The 13,779-nt window shown below is 38.7% G+C and overlaps 1 long non-coding RNA gene across 1 annotated transcript; it reads left to right on the plus strand.

Annotated features, from left to right (window-relative positions):
* The first annotated feature begins 8,667 nt into the window (after positions 1–8,667).
* Positions 8,668–10,941, plus strand: LOC126910895 (uncharacterized). The gene is made up of 2 exons (XR_007705494.1): positions 8,668–10,132; positions 10,276–10,941. It is a non-coding gene; the product is annotated as an uncharacterized LOC126910895 (long non-coding RNA).
* Positions 10,942–13,779: the final 2,838 nt, after the last annotated feature.

Consider the following 13,779-nt stretch of genomic DNA (forward strand, 5'->3'; position numbering starts at 1 on the left):
TCTGATTGGCCGGCTCCGATGAATCAGCCAATCAGAGCACCGAATGCGCTATCGTTACGATTTCGTGCAACGTAAAGCAAACTTGTACTAAGGGTAACTGATAATAGAATTAACGTGTCAGTTTTCTCGTTTTTCTTCACAAACTTGTGTTTTAGCCCCGAGATAACTTTGTTAATTAAATTTTGCATTTTTTTTTTCTCTTGCTCCCTAGACACTGTGCTCACTGCTCACCTGATTGGGATTATACTTTCTTAAGAAGTGTATTGAAAATGATATATAAGAGAAGTGAAGGCTATCTTTCTTCTGTTGTGTCCGATTCGCAATCGTGCTTACTATGTTTTTAACGGACTTAGAAAAAGGAAGTTCTTACGAGATTATCTCGCGTTGTCATGTGGTTTTCAGCATAGTATTTTTCAGACTTTAGAGAAGGTTTCAGGAAAAGTATTGTCACTTTTGAATTCATGTGCCTAATCATTGGCGAAGCGAAAGATTCAGATAAACTGCTGAAAATAAATATAGATATGCTTTTTATTGCTCTACCTAATGACTACATTAAATGCGAGACTTTCTTGATACAATCAACAAGTACATTTCATTTCATTACGTATATTCAATTAACTAAGAAATGTCACAAACGAATTCAACTGACTTCTTTATCTGTAAATATTTCACAATTCAACGCAACAGTTACACCGTATCTATTTTAATTATAAACAATGTGTCAACCTCTGAACAATAAAGATAGGAGACTCAAACGGTACACGAGGCACAACAAGCTATACAGAACCAGTATAACCTGACCGTAGAATGTAAGAAACGGTATATAAAAGCGGGACCAAGTTAAACTGGTTATGTATAACTGGATGTGATCGTGTGTGTGCTTTCTCGGAGACAATAACTAACAATAAACGCACCTCTGACCGACCTTTTTATCGAGTGAGCCCGTACCGTAGCTCCAACGGACTGGGTTTTAAATAAATAAGTGGGGAATTTACCCCAGTTTCCTTAGATTCGGTAGAAGACTCCAGAAGAAAATTTAGGTCAGGACACATGTGTTACTAAAGAAACGGTTTTTACATTAATTGCTTAATGTTTAGTATTAATTGATTTACCGATGATTATTTGTTAGCAAAGACACAACCTACTTGCTTACTTAACTCTATAACAATTACAACAGTTTTCCAAAATTTTGTATTCGGTATCGGGTTTCCGATACTTCACCCATGAAATTCTTCATTTCTAAATGCCAGTAGCAGCGCGACAATCGCCGCGACGTGTCGCGGAATGTTGCTTATTCATAAGCAACATTGAGCCTCTAGCATGGCATAATAATTCATTCTAATTGTAGAAAACCTAATTTTACAATTTCAAGCTACCATAAAGGTTCTAACCTCAAAACCACGATAATCACAATACAATGTAAGCCAAATCGTGAAAATATAATATAATATAATCAAAATCGTCCATATATAAGTATATCCATCACAGTGAATATTACAGTAACACTCTGACATTACAAAGCCAGTTAGCAACATAGTGATACAATATCCAAACTTCTAAGAGATAACATAAGTGGTTTATTAATATAATACTGGTTTAAGTATCCACTATCTCTCGCCGTAATAGATAGCTCTAACATTTTCTATACACCCACTTCTACAAACCGGTAGCCTTAGTATGACTATCGAAACAATCGAAACAAGAGCGCGTTCGGCGCTCTGATTGGTTAGTTTATTCGAGCCGGCCAATCAAGGCGCCGAACGCGCTCTCGTTTAAACGTAAAGCAAACTCATACTAAGGGTACAGGATATCTTGACCTTTTAGCCTTAGTCTTCAATGGCTCTCAGTGCGCTCTTATCTAAATGATAATACTTAGGTATTTTGTTCGTAATTGTTAGACAAAAATGAGGAGGAAAGAGATATTGTTATATAACGTCACGCCTTCCGATCACGAACGAGGTGGACAGGACATATCAACAATGTAACTTTTTACCAGTTATGAACTTTAAGTCCTATGCAAACCTCTGCCCGAATATCGTCAACCGCAAATTGTTAGATTAACAAGTAAGACGCAAATCATCTGCCAACACTGTCTCGTTGATCGAGTAGTCGCAATTGCGACTGCTGGACAAAGGGTCTCGGGTTCGATTCCCGGGTAGAGCAAATACTACTGAACTTTTTTCGGTTTTTCGAAAATTTCTCAGTGGCAGCACGGAGTCTAGAATTGTGTCAGTATAAGGCAGTAGGCTCACCCCCTATAATATGGGACTTATAACACAAATGGTGAAACGTAGATTTATGGTGTAATGAGCACCTCTGCCTACCCTTTTGCGGTATAAAAGGCATGACATTGCATTACGAAAATCATCCAAAAATAAAACATCAATATTTTACCCAAACGAAAAGTAAAGTTTTGAGTTTTGGACTCAATACTTTACGAAATCAAACCAACATAGTACTATTCTATATAATGAAATTACAACAAACAGACATACCCAACAAAATCCTTGACCAAGATAATCATTGAAATCAACAACAGTTCACTAGACTCGAACCGGGTGTGAACCCACTGCCTCCCGAGTCACTTCAAAGTGACTTATTAAGCGGTAAACAGTATCTAAGGCCAACATAATGGTTGCTCATTAACTCACTTCAATTAAACGGGGCACGGTTTGAAAGGAGACCTGGTTCAGATTACTCCACCTCTTTACTTAATTTCTACGAAAAAAGAGGAATTAATGTATACGCGGCACGTTGTATCGGGATTACGTATTGAAACTGCTATTGGGTATATTATATATTTTTTGTTTAATGTATTTTTAGAAAATGGTTATAAAACCTATAGCTACTTTTTGCTTATGTGGTTGCAACTGTTATTAGTACAACAGCAGATTTAGACAGAAAATTTTGGTATTCTACATTATTTGTATTCCTTTTTAAAAGCCTGTGACTCCTCTGGTGTTGCGGTTATGGACCCGAGGTTACCATCAGGTGACCCATCTCAATGTTTGCCCCCTATTCCATAAAAAAAATCTGAAATGAACGTAGCTTTATTGATTTGAAATATGATTTTGAGTAGTTTTTTTTTTACACAACTGATTAATTGGGGCGTCCACATTCAAATGTACCTTCTTAATTTTAATTGAAGTAAATGAAACTTGCAATACGTAAGTAATGGGAGATTGAAGGTTTGACTATCATCAAAGAGATTGGATAACATAGGTAGGTATGTATTTAGTATTGATTTTTTCGCTTTCAATATTTTTGTAATATCACGAAGTTTGGAATTGTGCCGTGGTTTTGGCAACAGAATCGGTCTGTATAACTTAATTGAACTAATAACATTACCGAAATAACTTTCATTATGACTCCTAACATTAATCTACTTCATCTCGAAGTGACCTCTGCTCTCAGAAAAATATTACAAGTTTAATCAAGCATGCAATAGATTTTGTTTCAAAACAATATTAAAACAAATTGGTAGTTATTCCATTGTTTTAAGACAATTTATGGAGAGTCTAACTAAATTCATTTATTTTCTGCAATTTTAGTAACTATTATGAAACTATTAATGTTAAATACTAGCTTTATGTAAATCATTTTTATTAATACGTCCAGTATATTTTTAAATAGTGAAAATATTTATACTCGTATGTTAGTTACAAAGAGCATATAAAAAAAATAGGTAACTGATATTAATTTGAAACGAGTAATACGAGTTTTTCAATGTTTTATCTGAACGAAATAGGTATTTACTGCACTTTTTCGGTTTGTAAAACCTTACTTCGATCTTAAACTAAAGTTTAGTTTTACAAGAACAATAAATAATAAAAATCTAAACAAATTCAAAGCACGTCTACTGCATTGACTAACACCAAAAAGTTTCATTTAAAAACAAACCGAAAAGCGAAATTAGTGGAAATTGGTTAACCAACTAAATAGAGGTCATGTGAGGTGATATATAAACAACAAAATCGAGTTATACGCGAGTAAATAAAATGTAATTGGCTTTATTGTTCATTTAGCCGTTAATAGAATACCATCAAAAACATTCTGTAAAAAAATCCAAGTCGCGCACCTCATCAGTTTATTATGTACCGTAAAAAAATGTGAGATCCATGTAAGTAATACCAAGTCGGTTATTTTATTTAGTTCCTACTTAAGAGACCTTCTGTCTTAAGTTATAATGTAAATTGTTATCATATCAATATTACATTAATTTTACGTTTTAAATAAAATAGATTGACTTGGCCATCGCATGAAAACACAAGTATACCTACTTTTGTTGACATTTCTCGTATTAAATTGTTTAGTCTATTTCATGACAATGAATTACGATGGTCTATTGCACGATTACCTACGTACGATGGCCAAGTAAATCTCTTTTTTAACACCTTTCCGTTCAGATGGTTTTTCAGTAATCAAAATGTCCTGTAATCAGACTGGTGTTAGTAAATATTGTTGATTATCAAGACATAGTAATTACGCACTACTAAAATAATCTCTAAAGTTGTCGTAGCTTGCATACCATCTACAAAATCTCTGCTAATAATACTGGTAATAAAACAAAAAATAAGAAGAGAAAAAATAAATAGAAAGAAATAAGAAGAGATGATGATATTCTAGGGAAACCAATTTATCAGCATGCTTCTGATCCAATTATCAGCACCATGCTAACATTTGGATTTTGATGGTATAAACTAGTTTTACAAAGCAAAATCAATTCTTTACATAAAATAAACATAATTTACATTAAAAAATATGAAATTAGTATTTATGTACTTTTTTCCATTTATCATCACCAGTGCTGATAATTTAGAATTTACAAAATATTCGATCCATTTATCAGCACTACCTATTTTACCAATTAATCACCAAAACCTCAAATTCTACTCTTCAGATTATCATCAAAAAATATCTCAAATATCAGAGAAATCAGTAGTTTCAATATTAAATTTGTAAAAGATACGATATATCATAAAATGTAAACACGTGACCTTAACGGCGATCACAAGAAATAGGCAAAAACAGAAGAAACTGCAAGACACAAATGTTTGTTTACATAATTTCCATAAATTTGAGGTCTCAAAGTATGATTTTCCCAATAGCAGGATTCCAAAAACATACATTTATTTATTTATAAGTGTGGAAACCCAAATTAGTAAGTGAAAACCTTAGAATTGGTCGATTTATTCAGAGTGCTGATAATTTGGTGCAGTGCTAGCAATTGGGTAGTTGCCCCTATAGATATCGAGGAAAGCTATAGGCAATCAAATACCACGCTACGAACAACAAGAGCCGTCATAAGTAGATCGCAACTTATGCCGTTTTCATATTTATGCATCAAATTAGTATGCTATTTGTGGCGAAAATTATGAACATAAACACTTATTTCTCTAAAATTAACTAAAAAATAAGTTTGACGTCAAATTAATTAATGACAGTACGATTATTATGGGATACATTTAAAAAATATATATGTATTTTTGACCTACCCAATTGGTTTGACGACAAAGCTTTTTTTTTCTTTTTTTTATAACTTCACGCCTTTAATCCCCGAAGGGGTAGGCAGAGGTGTACATAATGCCAATGTACACCCACATTTCACAATTTATGTTGAAAGTCCCATGTAATAGGTGGTGTGCCTATTGCCATATCCTGGACACCATTCCAGACTCCGTGCTACTACCGAGTAATATTCGAAAGTCCGAAAAAAGCCCAGTAATATTTTGCCCGACCCGGGAATCGAACCCGAGACCCCTTGTTCGGCAGTCGCACGTGCGTCCACTCGACCAACGAGGCAGTCAGAGAAATAAAGTATCTCATACAAAATTCATAGAACCGTCTCGTTTTAGACATTTCAATAAAAGTATTGAATTTGTCTTGTTGTCAACTACTGTATTCTACGTGGACATTTCAAAGGTGTCTGTATTTCAATAAAATTATGTTTCAAATGATACGCTACGAACTGTTCTATAGAGGTACAACGGTTCGACAAAGTGAAATGAAGTTATCGACTATATTGATATGAATTGACGTTTTAACATTCAAATCATTTTGTACGCTCGAACGCCGCGCCGATTCTGACATGTCGGTAGTAACATTAAATAGTCGACAGTTTATATTATAATATTAAAATACTAAATATAGATTACAAAATGAACTTGCCTTTTTTAAGGAAGAAAAATCATCCAATGACTTTTCCCGCCCTGGGCGAGATGAGAGGGAGTGTCAGACACTTACTGACTAAAAACTACCCCGTTCCTACTCCCGCTTTTCAAGCCGGACCCCCGGTGAACCCGTTAGATAGTCCACAGCTCCGGATCTATCATTAGCCCCTACTCAGCCCAGCCATTAGTCATTAAGAACATATATTTTTGAACTGTTACTGTTTTTTTCGACACAGGCGGTTAAAGAGTTAAATGATACAATAAATTTAGTCTCAGATGATAATAGTGACGCTAAAATGCTATGAAAGAACCAATATCAAGTTAATTACGATAAAAATTAAATAGAAATTTATACGATACCTCTAAGACTTAATTGTTCGATATAACTGTTATTTAATTTACGAATGGCAAAGAGGCATTTAGCTCACACAGTCGTTCTTCTGTGTGTGCATTCATGAAATTGGCATTAGATAGTCAATAGACACATTGTATATGTCGGGATCGAGGGTAGAATTGAAACACAGGCGTCCACCCTCGGCGCTCGACGGAGTCAAGAATTCATCGGCTGAGCGGCGTGTCGATCACTTCTCGTGCAGCAGCCGACCAGTGCGGTCGAATATTGAACCGTCGTGTGTTTCAACTGTATACCTAGTCTGTAACCTGTTAGTTTGATATTGTAACAGTTAATTATCTTTCATGTACTTTGTAACCATGTTTGCACTTTGAGAGTGACTGAGACCTCTGAGTTTGTTTCGGCATTTCTTCTCAGAGTAGTCGGTAGGAAATGCCGGCCCCATCAGTAGCTTAAGTAAAGTAACAGTGCAATGTACAGAATTAAACAATAGTTCCATATCGAAGACTTTATTATTTTACTGCTACCTTCGTCATAACGCCCACAAGTATTCCTGACATGAGTAGTGAGATTCTCCTTTCACCGACATATCGAAAGTGAGAGATCTCCTATCTCCGACATCAGAAGTGAGATGGACCCGGACGATTGAAGATGTTGAAATCATCGGAGCTGATTCATCGAGAACTACTTGCATTCGACCCCAACAAAGAAGACTGCGATGCAAGGCTCAGCTTGGAGTGCATTCAAATCCAACCCCAGCACAGCACATCGTCATCTGGTACACGAGCAACGGCGACAGCGGCAGCGGACCAGGGGACGCGGCGACGGCAGCGGACCAGGGAACGCGGCGACGGCAGCAGACCTGGGGACGCGGCGACAGCGGCAGCGGACCAGGGCGCGCGGTGGCAGCGGCAGCGGGCCAGGTGACGCAGCGTAAGCGCGGCGTATGGTGAGAAGCGTATTGATGTCTGCAGTTGGACACTGCCATCATCGGGAATATTCAGGTGACTTTGTTCCTTTTATTATGATTCTGATACCAAATGCTTTGTAGGATGAAAACGAGTCAGCGTTTCCAGTTTACAATTGTTGATTTTGCGATCAGAAGTATTATTTTACTTTTGTCGGGTAGTCATAATAAAAACTTAGTCGTGATGTTTTAGAACCGAGATCAGTTGAAGAGTCATTAGAATGGCGTCTTTTGGGTAATGTTATTCTGTGTTGTGTATTGTTAGGATACGTGATATCTCAAAATTAAATAATCTTTGATTTTGTTTAGTTGGAAATTTGATTTCCGCGATGTGAGGTAGATTTCAATATGCGCTTGCGGTGTAGCGTGGTACAGAACATTGAGAAGGTTAGTTCTTAACAAAGCAGGGTTAAAAGATGCTCACTTAGCGATTCGCGATTGAAGTTAGATGCGAATTGTCTTCTGAAGTCCTGGGCAAACTCATGATCGGTTTGCCGTGATCTAATTTTTGGGTTTAGTGTGTTATATTTAGTTTTAATTGTAGGTAGTAAGTCTAGGGAACAAAGATTCTGATTTATTTTACTGCACTGTGAATGCTTATCATTACAGTGCTTATCATTACAATGCTTATCATTACACTCGAGTCCATAACACAAGTCGTAGCTGACTTGAAGTGACTTGGGAGTCCTTGCGAGTGCCTATGATGTGGTAACCTTGAAGCAATCGATGTTGATTACTAATCATTTAATTATATTTTGATTGAGGGTACTTAGACGTAAGATATGTTTCCGAAGGTACATTTTAGTACTCTGATAGACTGTTAGGTAGTTATTCTAAATGTAGTCTGTCAAGTTTGGTTTTGCCTAGTAAAGAAAACCGCGGAGTAACGAGACGCGACATTTCATTTTGATATTGCATCTAATTTGAATAGTGTAGGTACATTGAAAATTATTTTAAAAGGTGTTACCGACATTTGTTACCTTTTTACCATTATGAGTATTGTAGTTGTAGCTGTGGGTAGACTGGTTGTTTAAGCGGTAGTTCGGCTATGATTTTATTGTAACTTTCGTGAGACATACTAAATTAATTATTATGTTATCGGCATGGCTTGAAACTAGTCGAGTTCCTCGTCAAAACGATACGTGAGTAAGCCGATAACATAATAATTAATTCGGTAGTTCGGCATTTTATTTTGATAGTGCATCTAAATTGAATAGTTTAAATTAGGTAAAATGCCGAGAAATCTAAATTGAGATACAGTAGGTATACGATATTGTGACAAATAAGGATGAGGAGGATATCTGATCACCAGGTTCCTCGAGAATTTTGTGAAATGTAAGTGGTAGAATTTCCTGTACACATCGTTACTACTTGTACTCAACACTCATCATTCACACTCATGCCCTTAACACTCGACATTGTGAACCGCAATGGACCGCGCTCATGAAGAGCATGAGGCGATGGTCAGTGTACACACCAGACCGCACTCATGAGGAACATGAGGCGATGGCTCTATGCACACACTCACACTCGGACCGCACACATGAGAACCATGTGGTGATGGGTCTGCACAAACTCGCATTGAGACCGCACCCGTGAAGAACATGGCTGTTGGGTCTTTACTCACAAGCACATACTCACACTTACATCATGTACACACACTCACGTACATGTAGGTACTTAAAAAAAATATGCCGACGAATTAAAGTTAAACTGACATAATTCAGATAAAGTAGTTCAAATAGCAGATACCTTAGAGGGTAGATTATTAGAGTAGTTGAAGGTAGTAGAACCTGTGTTTGAGTTTGCAAGGTGATCGTAGTTTAAAAGATGTTTGTTAATGAGGGTTTCAGTGGAAACCATGGAGTCTAGCAGAGACTCGGTGTTCCCATGTGGGGTTCACGTGAGAGAGAATAACTGTATGGTACTGAACTGTGCGTAGCCGTGATCACTTGTAAAGCTTGAATGCTTTGAGTTACTTGGTAGAATCATTATTTTGCGAGTAACTATGTTTGCGAGATATCAGTTTCACCGGTTTTGATATTGATTTGTTTCGATACATAGTGACGAGTTAAGTAACATTTTTAAGAGGATGATGGTTCAAGTTTTAGAAGGTCACGCATCAGCCGAGATTGGTTTTGATGAAGTTAATGAAGCTCGGTAGAAACTCGGGTAAGGGGACTCTAGAAGCCATTATGTGTTTGTGCTGTCTCTATTCGTTTGTTGTATGTTTGTGTCCGATCACCTCAGTAGCGGTCGCGTATTCGCAACCCGGTCACAAACGGAATCTCCGAGTGTCGCCTCGAGAGTCCGTTCGGTGCGCGGTACGAGTTTGGCTCTGACGGGGGTCGGCGGCTGTCTGTGTTCGGTATGTTTGTGTTCGATCACCTCAGTAGCGGTCACGTACTCGCAACCCGGTCACAAACGGAATCTCCGAGTGTCGCCTCGAGAGTCCGTTCGGTGCGCGATACGAGTTTGGCTCTGACGGGGGTCGGCGGTTGTATGTGTTCGTTTTGTGTCGGGGTCTGTAGAGGCCATGCGTGTGGTTGCCGGAGGGTGACCCACGGGAGATCCGAGGGATCTGATCCATGTGATGGATGTCAGCAATGTGATTGCTGGTCGGCTTGAGAGCCGGGGCACTGGGTGCATTGCTCGTGGACTCGAGTAAGGGCATGCCAGGGGCCATTGTTGGTAGTTGCGTGGTTACCAGGTGGTGACGCACGGAAGATCCATGTGATGGATGTCAGCAATGTGATTGCTGGTCGGCTTGAGAGCCGGGGCACTAGGTGACTTGCTCGTGGACTCGAGTAAGGGCATGCTAGGGGCCATGTGATGGAAGTCAGCAATGTGATTGCTGGTCGGCTAGAGAGCCGGGGCGCACTAGATGTCTTACTCGGGAGTTTCTAGAGTTGTACTGAGTAGTTTGTAATTTTTGTTGAAAAGAACGGCTGTGATGCGTGAGCCTAACAGTTTGATGCTTTTGTAATTGTGTGTGGAATGTGGTCAGGAATGACCGAGCTATATGATACTTTGCGTGTAATTTTCTGTCACAGATGAGCTGTCACACGAGGACGTGTGCAAGCAGGATGGCCGTGTCGGGATCGAGGGTAGAATTGAAACACAGGCGTCCACCCTCGGCGCTCGACGGAGTCAAGAATTCGTCGGCTGAGCGGCGTGTCGATCACTTCTCGTGCAGCAGCCGACCAGTGCGGTCGAATATTGAACCGTCGTGTGTTTCAACTGTATACCTAGTCTGTAACCTGTTAGTTTGATATTGTAACAGTTAATTATCTTTCATGTACTTTGTAACCATGTTTGCACTTTGAGAGTGACTGAGACCTCTGAGTTTGTTTCGGCATTTCTTCTCAGAGTAGTCGGTAGGAAATGCCGGCCCCATCAGTAGCTTAAGTAAAGTAACAGTGCAATGTACAGAATTAAACAATAGTTCCATATCGAAGACTTTATTATTTTACTGCTACCTTCGTCATAACGCCCACAAGTATTCCTGACATGAGTAGTGAGATTCTCCTTTCACCGACATATCGAAAGTGAGAGATCTCCTATCTCCGACATATACCTATTCACATCTAACTCCAATTTATGTACAACCCGAACCAAGTCAGGTGTAAAGCCAGTTAATTATTTACACATACATTACAGACTCCATCAAGAGATTAATGTATTAAAATATGAAAATCCAGGCACAGATTCTGCTCAGACGAGTATTATATAAGACGACTGTAAAGCTTTTAATCCTGCACTCTTATTGTTTTATTTGAACTGAATGTATCGAGTATGACAATATTTAATTGCCTTCGCCTGTCGAATTATACGTATTAAGCGATTTGTCATTGAGTTTATTGATTTTGTATTGTAGCTGTATGAAATCTGGAGTTATTTAACTGGTATAATGTGTGTTAAAATGTATTATCTGCATTGAGATCGTTTTGCTTTAAGAAGTTTTTGTTTTCAATTTCTTTTTGGAAGTTAGGAATTCAAGGGTTGTTGTTCGGGAATGGGGATGGGGAAGATTGGGAAGGGGAGAATTGGGCCTCCGGTAACCTCACTCACACAACGAAACACAACGCAAGCGTTGTTTCACGTCGGTTTTCTGTGATGGAAGTCACTCTCTTGTTCAGGATGCTCCAAACCTGACCTTGTTCTTAAATCTCTGCGAGATGGACAAAATTCATGCGGCTACGCATCCAAAATGTACGTAACCAATGTAAACTGACCGTTGAATGTGTGTCAAAAACAAACAAAGCGGGACCATGATAAACTGGTTGTTATAACTTAACGAGTAGTCGGGTACATACGCCTAAGACACTCGCGATCGGTACAACCACGTAATTCTATTTTCCATCCTTCCTATATATGTGAACGACTCAAACCTTACTTCCTTTTTTTTAAATAACCTTTCCCCACACTAGGATTTACTCCTGTGTCATGGGTGCGTTTACAAACATATAAGTTCACATGCAAATGACACCCAGACCCGTAACAACAATATGTGGATCACACAAAGAGTCGCTCCGTGCGCGAACCCGCTACACGTTCCACGGCAGCCAGTTGCCAAGCCACCGCGCCAACCGTGCATTTATTACCAACGGCTCGGTTAATCAGTTTCTATCTGCCAGTGTACATAGAGCCCACAAATAGTGTACGTCGCTAAGCTAAATCTTCACCTCTTCGTATCTATATACGTTCTGCCAACTGCCAGTCGGTTTACGAATATTGTCACTCAATCTAATTGAAGGACGGTATGTTAGTTGTGATCCTAAAGCCTTGGGCACACAGTACGCGGGCGCGTCACCTGAATCGGTCATTACTAAGAGGTGGAAACTGTGATATGTTGTATGCATATTTCCCATTAAAAGTAGATACAGAAAAACGAGACGCGATATAGCCGGGAGGTAAATGATTATCTAGTAAATTATTAACAAGGAACACTATTTAAAAAAATATAGAATTACGCTGTTATTTTTTGACACAGAACTATATATTTAGAAACCCCCTCAAGACACATTTTGAAATCACAAAAAATTTGCATACTGGAAAAGTACTAGCAGCAGTTGACAAAAAAGCAATAGTTTGATATCTCGTCTTACATCTCTCATGCTGCCTAGAACCGGTTCACGTATCACGCCCTTGATGTGTACCAAAGCCTTAGTCCAGAACATGTCTACCCCAATTCTCCAATTATAGCTTTCTCAGGACCGGTGCCCTGTGACAAATTTGATCAGTCCACTGCCACTACACCTTGCTAAGTCCTTTTGGCTGCGTCGACCACTTCGGCTATCTATAGACCCACCCAGTTTTGGAATCGATCCTTCGTATAGACCTGTGTGACTTTAATTGGAAACCAAAACAAGACTATAAAATAATAGACACTCAAACTATACAGTTACACCAACATATAGATGGTTGGCAGCACATAACTGTGCGCTTTTCACCAAACTTTCTGCCTCGTACGGCAAAGCTATGGATTAAGCTGTCGTCCGTCGGCGGTAATTCCGAACCGATACGACCTTCAAACCTACAAGAAAGAGCGCATTCCTTTTTAAAAGGCCGGCAACGCACCTGTGTCTCCTCTGGTGTTGCGTATATGCATGGGCGGTGCTGATCGCTTATCATCAGGTGACGCGTCTGCTCATTTACCTCCTATTCCATTAAAAAAAACAAAAGAACAAGATCTCAATTCAAAATCTGTTAAGCATACATAGGACTTCTCCCAATCCTGTATTGAGAAAAACATATTCAATACGTAATGACTACTAACATACAGAGCAAGTTAGAACATAAATCCGAAAGCTTGGCAATAAACTAATGGAACTGTATCACTAAGCTTCAAATAACGCTGCTAATTAGTGCTTCCCGTTGCTGATAAATTCCATGACCCGGGAACAATTGATCTGTAAAATAGCCAGTGACAATGCATTGCCTGCTCCAGTATCCAATAAGGTAAATAAGTGCAACATTTGTTTCACGGAAATCGTTGCTGACTATATGAAAATGTGATAGATTGGTATGGATCTCTCTCGATATGAGAAAAGGATACCTGATTGCTTTTTTGGCTGTTTAATCTTTACTTTATTGTCGAATAAAGCTTTGAACGCTTCATTCTTTTTTTTTATAACGTTGTAACTCTAGTATTTTTCTCTTTATAGTGCGTTTACAAACATACTATATCACATACACATCACAGCCACACTCGAAACAACAATTTGTGGATCACACGAAGAGTTGCGCCGTGCGGGAATCGATCCTGCTACACGTTGAGTCCTGCCGGC

Source organism: Spodoptera frugiperda, chromosome 7, assembly GCF_023101765.2.
Source record: "Spodoptera frugiperda isolate SF20-4 chromosome 7, AGI-APGP_CSIRO_Sfru_2.0, whole genome shotgun sequence".
NCBI classification, from domain to species: domain Eukaryota; kingdom Metazoa; phylum Arthropoda; class Insecta; order Lepidoptera; family Noctuidae; genus Spodoptera; species Spodoptera frugiperda.